Source organism: Alosa alosa, chromosome 9 (genome assembly GCF_017589495.1).
Source record: "Alosa alosa isolate M-15738 ecotype Scorff River chromosome 9, AALO_Geno_1.1, whole genome shotgun sequence".
Classification (NCBI taxonomy): Eukaryota; Metazoa; Chordata; class Actinopteri; order Clupeiformes; family Clupeidae; genus Alosa; species Alosa alosa.
In genome coordinates, this window is record NC_063197.1 from 32310315 (window position 1) to 32317814 (window position 7500).

Consider the following 7500-nt stretch of genomic DNA (forward strand, 5'->3'; position numbering starts at 1 on the left):
ATGCACACACACACAAGATGGTGTGATGGCACTATTGGACCAGCACATAGGGAAACTGGCCTATCTGTCTGACCCAAACCCAGGGAACCGTGATCCAAGTCCTAACCCAACAACCCAAACCCAGGGAACCGTGATCCGAGTCCTAACCCAACAACCCAAACCCAGGGAACCGTGATCCGAGTCCTAACCCAACAACCCAAACCCAGGGAAACGTGATCCGCACACACACACACACACACACACACACACACACACACACACACACACACACACACACACATTTAAAACCTTTCTTACACACACACAGACACACACACACACACACACACACACACACACACACTCACACACACACACAGTGGTGTGCCCTGCCTGGCTGAGACAGTGCAGTGTAAAGTAGATGCCGATACACAGGTGACCAATGGTCCAGGATGTCCACCTGGACGCAGCCCTCAGGCAGCAAATGATGCAGAAAGAGAAAGATGATGATGATGATGATGACGATGGAGATGATGACGATGATGATGGTGATGATGACGATAGAGGAGATGATGATGAAGATGATGACGATGGAGATGATGATGATGATGATGACGACGATGACGACGATGATGATTATGACACCGTAATGGTTACACAATAACTGTAGGACATTGCTCAGTAATAGATAAAAAATATACAAATAATCTGAGTAAAACCATGGACATCATAGTATAGAATAGTGTAGTATAGTATAATATAGTATAGAATAGTACAGTATAGTATAGTATAGTATATTATAGTATAGTATAGAATAGCATAGCATAGCATCGCATAGCATAGCATAGCATAGCATAGAATAGCATAGTATAGTATAGAAAAATATAGTATAGTATAGTATTGTATAGTATAGTATTGTATAGTATAGTATAGAATAGTGTGGTATAGTATAGTATGGTATAGTATAGTATAGTATAGTATAATATATATAGTATAGTATCAATTAGGTCATCTCTTTCATGTCTGGTTTTTGGAGATGTTTTTCTAGAAGTGACTTCTATGCTGTAGAATGAGTATATTGTTCCCCCCTGATCTAAATGTTGGCTGTAATTTGGCTTTCCTGTCATTTTCTCTCTCCATCAGTGAACAGGTGCTCCCCGACGCCTCAGAGCCAGAAAACAGAAAACACTGAGGTTTGGTCCTCTCTTACACACAAACACAAACACACACACACTGAGCTAAAGCAAGCATAAAGCTGACTCACCCCCTCACACAACCCCCACACACACACACACACACACACACACACCACACACACACTGCTGACACACCACTCCACAGCCAAGACAACACAACACAATTAGCCAATTAATACCTCCCTCCCGACCATACACTCAACATCCGCCTCCACTTCCCTGACCCACCTCCCACACACACACACACACACACACACACACACACACACACACACACTCACTCACTCACACTAATGCAACACCACCTCTTAGGCCCTTAGCCTCTTATGAATTCCTAGTATGTGTGACTGGCTTTCTAATCTGCAACAAGTCTAGGGAGAGATGGAGAGAGAGAGAGAGAGAGAGAGGGAGAGAGAGGGAGTGAGAGAGAGAGAGATTGAGAGAGAGAGAGTGTGAGAGAGAGATTAAGGCCTAGTCCACACGTACCAAACCAAGTGCATAGGCTACTAAAGGCTAGGCCTACCCAAGTTCTAGGCTATTCCGTCGTCACATTTATAATATTGCCATAATTCCTTCGTTAGTAACAGTCGATACTTTTGCCTGCATCAAATCGCGCATTCGCATTTAGTGCGCATCTACCATAGGCTTAACATGAGTTCTAAGCGTCTTTGTATGCTCATATCTGACTTCACTAGACTATGAATGCATTTATTTATTTTTCAAAAAAACACTGGGAAAAACAGTGTTCAGTCCAACAAGTCATAAGCTATTGGCGCTGCGCAGCACCAGTTGTGACATTTATCCTACTGAGTGTAATCGTAGGTAATGTCATGTATGAAAAATAGTATTGTTAGGCAATACTATAAGTGTCAAGTCCAGGGCAGCTGAGGTGTGGCGATGACATCATCAATACGCAAGTATGCGGCTTCGCCGACCAAATGAACTCACAAGGGCTACGGTTTCAGACTTTTCCACCCTGGGACCAGGTTTCAAAAAAGTGCGGTTTCGGGCAGTGCGTTTACAGGATTCGTTTGGACGATCGGCCAAGACGAAGCAAAACCGGTGCGTTTAACCCAAAAAGCGTCTCCGTGTGGACGGGGCCTGAGTGAGAGAGATTGAGAGAGAGAGAAAGAGAGAGAGAGAGAGAGAGAGAGAGAGAGAGAGAGAGGGGGTTTAATGGGGGAGCGGATGTTGATAGGACCTGACTGCATGTGTGGAAAAGCATTTGATGGGTGTTCATGTGGACTGTATTCTGTGTGTGGTGCCTTCTGCCCAAAGCTACAGGAGCACGCTGGGATGACTCTCCGTGTGTGTGTGTGTGTGTGTGTGTGTGTGTGTGTGTGTGTGTGTGTGTGTGTGTGTGTGTGTGTCTGCTGCTGATAATGACAATTCACTGATGTCTGTTTGAAAGAGGTGTGAAACAGTTTCTGTCGTTTCTTAGGCCCTAACAGACTCCTGTCTGTCTATATGTCTGTCTCCCTGACCTGATGGAATCTGGGGTGTCTGCTGGGCTGTCTGGCACTGGGATGACTCTGGTCGAAGATGCATGTGTGTGTGTGTCGTGTGTGTGTGTGTGTGTGTGAGAGAGAGAGAGAGAGAGAGAGAGAGAGAGTGCTGCTTTTTTCCATTGAATGTTTTTCTATAAAAGTAGAGTGGGTTGCTATGGCAATTGACTCGGACCAAGTTATGAGATCACCATGGTTGCCTAGCATTAAGGACAGGAAAGATTGTGCCAAAAACCCAAACCACACATGATGGCTGTGAATGCAAGACTGAACCGTTACACTTCAATGTCAATACCACAGCACATTTAACAGACTGGGCCATTATGAAGACTCTTGTTTGTACAGTATACTGTAATCTGGCCTCAAAGCAATGATATGACTTGCTAACCCAATTAATATACATGCTTTTAGAATAACTTTAATATACATACAAAATATACATTTGGTTGTTAACTTATATACTTTAATATACATACAAACTTATGAATAACTTTAATATACATTCAAAATATACATTTGGTTATTATATATGCAGAGTCTTTGTGAAAATATCGTAATGATAGAGTTTGTCTGGGCTGAATGTAACACGGTGCATGTACAGCAGCAGCCCCTCTCAGTATGGGTGGTCTACGGGGTGGCAAACCTCCAGCCCTGAGGGGAGACGGCTCTCACTCTTTGGCACGTGGGGTGTCTGTCTGTGCCCTGCCAACATGGTGCATGGTGCCATGCCAGGACCAAAGGAGAAGGTGAGGAGGAAAAATAAAAACAGCCGTGTTAGGTTGCATCACACCCAGAATGTGTGTGTGTGTGTGTGTGTGTGTGTGTGTGTGTGTGTGTGGGTGGGTTTTTTAATATCACAAAACCCTGACATCATCCAATGAAAGTTCTAGAACCCCTGGCGTGGAGACCAGCAGGAGCTTCAGAGGGTCCCCACTGCTGAGCAGTTTCCAGCAGAGCGCACAAGCGTGTCGTTTGGACCAGAACCGAACTCTCAAGGCCGGCCAGGCCACGGGGCTTCTGAGCCCCCAGGCTCTGGGTTTGGGTTTGGGCCGACCGACTCAGAACCTCCCAGTAAACCGGCCAATACTGACCGCTGGATTCCATTCAGTCTCTGATAGAGCCCAAGTCAGGGAAAGGAAATCAACCTTTCTCAACCTTTCTCAACCAGACCTAAAATGTTTCTCCCCACATTGACTCTGTCCAGAAAAAGGCCCAGCAGGCGTTATACTTCCTGCGACAGCTAAGGAAGTTTAATCTGCCTAAGGAACTGCTGACCACTTTCTACTCAGCCATCATTCAGCTATCATCCGCACCTCCATCACTGTCTGGTTTGGGTCAGCCACCAAACGGGACAGGGCCAGACTGCAATGGACAATCAGGACTGCAGAGAGGATCATTGGAGCTGACCTTCCCTCCATCCTGGACCCGCACCGGTCCAGGGTCAGAAAAAGGGCAGCAAAAATCTCTGCAGACCACTTACATCCTGGTCACAAAATGTTTAACCTCCTTCCCTCTGGTAGGCGATACAGGGCACTGTTCGCCAAAACCAGCCGACACAAAGACAGCTTCTTCCCCCAAGCAGTCACTCTATTGAACGCTCAGAAATAGCCCCCAGCCTTACACTGAACAAAGACAATCACCACTGTTCTGCTCACCTACACCTCATGTATACTTCAATCTTACAATTACAATATTGTTATTAATATATTACCATTGCACTGAATTGCCTTGCACTATATTTAAATCTTAAATCTTAGACTTACTGATATTGCACTATTCCTTCCCTCTCTTAAAATGTTATTGTACAGGGGGACATTAATGACAGAGGCATTCTGGACTGCACTGAACAACAAAGCTTATGAAAACCACACACGAGATGTTACCTTAAAGTGCTAATGCTACAAAAAAAAAGCCAGCAGGGCTCTCACACCTTCAGGAGCAAAACTGCTGAAAGGGGAAAAAGTGTCTATCACTAATGGCCCTGGTGCTAGCCAAAGTCAACCAGCAGTGTTTTCATGCCTTTAAAGAGCAAAACTGCTGAGTGACACAGAGGCACTTTATGCTAAAGCCGCTAATGATGCTAGCCAGCAGAGCTGCGGGGCTCCAATAATTGACTCAAGCTGCTAGATGCTAACAGAGCTTGTGCTAGTCAGCAAGCAGAAAGGGCGCTCATTCTTTAAAGAGCAAAACCAGCTCTGTTAGCATCTAGCTAAGTGGAATGAGTGGTATAGCCGGACCAAAGTGCTAAGAATCAGAGGTCTGTCTGTCCACTGAGTCGGGGAGGAATTCCTCCAGCTGGCCTCGGAGGTCTAATAACCCTGCATCAGCTCCTGCAAAGATCCATTAAGCCCTGACGTAACACTACACAAACTCTAAACCTCTCAATGAGTGTTGTGTACAATGCTAGATGGGCTAGACTTGCTAGTGGTAGTGTAGAGCATGGCTTGTGTGCTCTACACTGCCGCGTGTTATTGATCTGCATTTGGCTGTGAAGGGCACTTTCAAAGCCATCAGAAGGGAGACATCCATCATAGATTCACAGGCCATTCTCAAGAAGGTCCTTGTATTGGGAGATACTGTGTGTGTGTGTGTGTGTGTGTGTGTGTGTGTGCATTAGTGTGTCTGTGTGTGTGTGTGTGTTTACATAGTGTGTGTGTGTGCATAGAATGGGAAACACTCTTTAATATCCTTCCTGTTGTTCTGTAGCTTACTGGAATGAACAGCTGTGCTCAGCAAGTCTCTCCTGCAAACACTCACACACACACACACACACACACCCTCTCAGTAGCCATAGAAACCCTCTCCTCCATGATTAACTTTTGAGTGTGTGGGTGTGTGAGATGGAGAGAGAAAGAGACAGAACTGGTTGTGGGAAGGAATGAGAAAGAGAGGAAATGAGAGAAAGAGAGAGAGAGAGAGGGAAAGAAAGATAGAGAGAGGGAGGGAGAGAAGAGAGGGGGAAGGAAGGAGAGATGAAGAACTAGGGAATGGTGCAGTTCTGCTCAGTCTTACATGTGTGTGTTGTCCGGTCTGCTGTGAGATAATAGGGACATGTACTCTTCTCTCTCTCCTCCCTCTCTCTCTCTCTCTCTTCTCTCTCTCCTCCCTCGCATCAGTCTCTCCAGGGACATCTGCTAGTAGATATGTCCTCCCCACATTTAGCTGTCCAGCATTATATATTATAGACTATTCTCTCCCAATCTAGCTCTCCAGCATTATATATTATAGACTATTCTCTCCCAATCTAGCTCTCCAGCATTATATATTATAGACTATTCTCTCCCAATCTAGCTCTCCAGCATTATATATTATAGACTATTCTCTCCCAATCTAGCTCTCCCAGCATTATATATTATAGACTATTCTCTCCCAATCTAGCTCTCCAGCATTATATATTATAGACTATTCTCTCCCAATCTAGCTCTCCAGCATTATATATAATAGACTATTCTCTCCCAATCTAGCTCTCCAGCATTATATATAATAGACTTAAAGACTGTTCTCGCCCAATCTAGCTTTCCAGCATTAAAGACTATTCTCCCCCAATCTAGCTTTCCAGCATTAAAGACTATTCTCCCCCAATCTAGCTGTCCAGCATTAAAGACTATTCTCCCCCAATCTAGCTGTCCAGCATTAAAGACTATTCTCCCCCAATCTAGCTGTCCAGCTATAGCTTTAAAGACTATGCATACATACATGCATCTATGCATACATGCTCTAGCCCCAGGTAGAGCAGAGAGCACAGACACATACACACCCACAGGCAGAACAGGTGCATCACAGACCGAGGCAAACCTGTTTGTGTGTATGTGTAAACAGCATCAGAATCACAGGCCGAGGCAAACCTGTTTGTGTGTACTGTATGTGTAAACAGCATCAGAATCACAGACCGAGGCAGACCAGAGGGGTATACTGCAAAAAATGAAATCTAACCAAGTGTTAATAATCTTCTATTAAGATCAAAGAATCTATTTGGTATTGTTTTTAGAATGAAAAGACTTACCTAGTGCTCTCCCGTAAGATCATTTTGACTTAATTTAAGAAGACCCCGACTTATTTTAAGGAGTCTTATCAAGACAAATTTACTCAACGCACTGGCAGACAAATTTGCTTGTTTTCAGGATGAGATGTCTTAAAATAAGTCAAACTTTTCTTAAATTAAGTCAAATGATTTCATGAGAAAGCGCAAGGCAAGTCTCTTTATACTCAAAACAATACCAACTAGTTTTTTTTATCTTGATATAAGATTAATAACACTTGGTTAGATTGTGTTAGATAAGCAGTTTTTGCAGTGTATTTCACAAAACCTAGATAAGGGATTAAGCTGGGATATTTTGGTTATCCTGGATGAATTTAGCCTTGACTTGGTTTCACAAAATGCCTACTACCATATGGTTATTATTTTAATTGTGATAGCCTTATAATTATTAACATAGGCCTATAGGTACTCATTGGCTTCTTTTGTTGATTTGATGAATAGCTGTTTTAGGTGTTTATCACACTATGTGCAGCTTTGCAGTGGCAAGCGCTTTCTTAATGACGTTGCATGCCAAGACAAGGAAGCACACACGTGAGTGCATTTGCATTCAGTTGGTCTACCACGCCTACTCCTGCTGTTTTACAGAGATAGCCATGATTCCCCATTCCAAAATTGTTAGTCTACTGTATATCAAAAGCGGTTGTTCACTTTGTGTGAATGGCGCTATTTTCCGCATCTTTTTCAATTCCAACCGTGGGCACTTTGGATCAGAAACGAGAATGTGCACACATCCTGAATTACTTACACCTGGCTTGACATAGTCACTCCTACTCATCCTGGA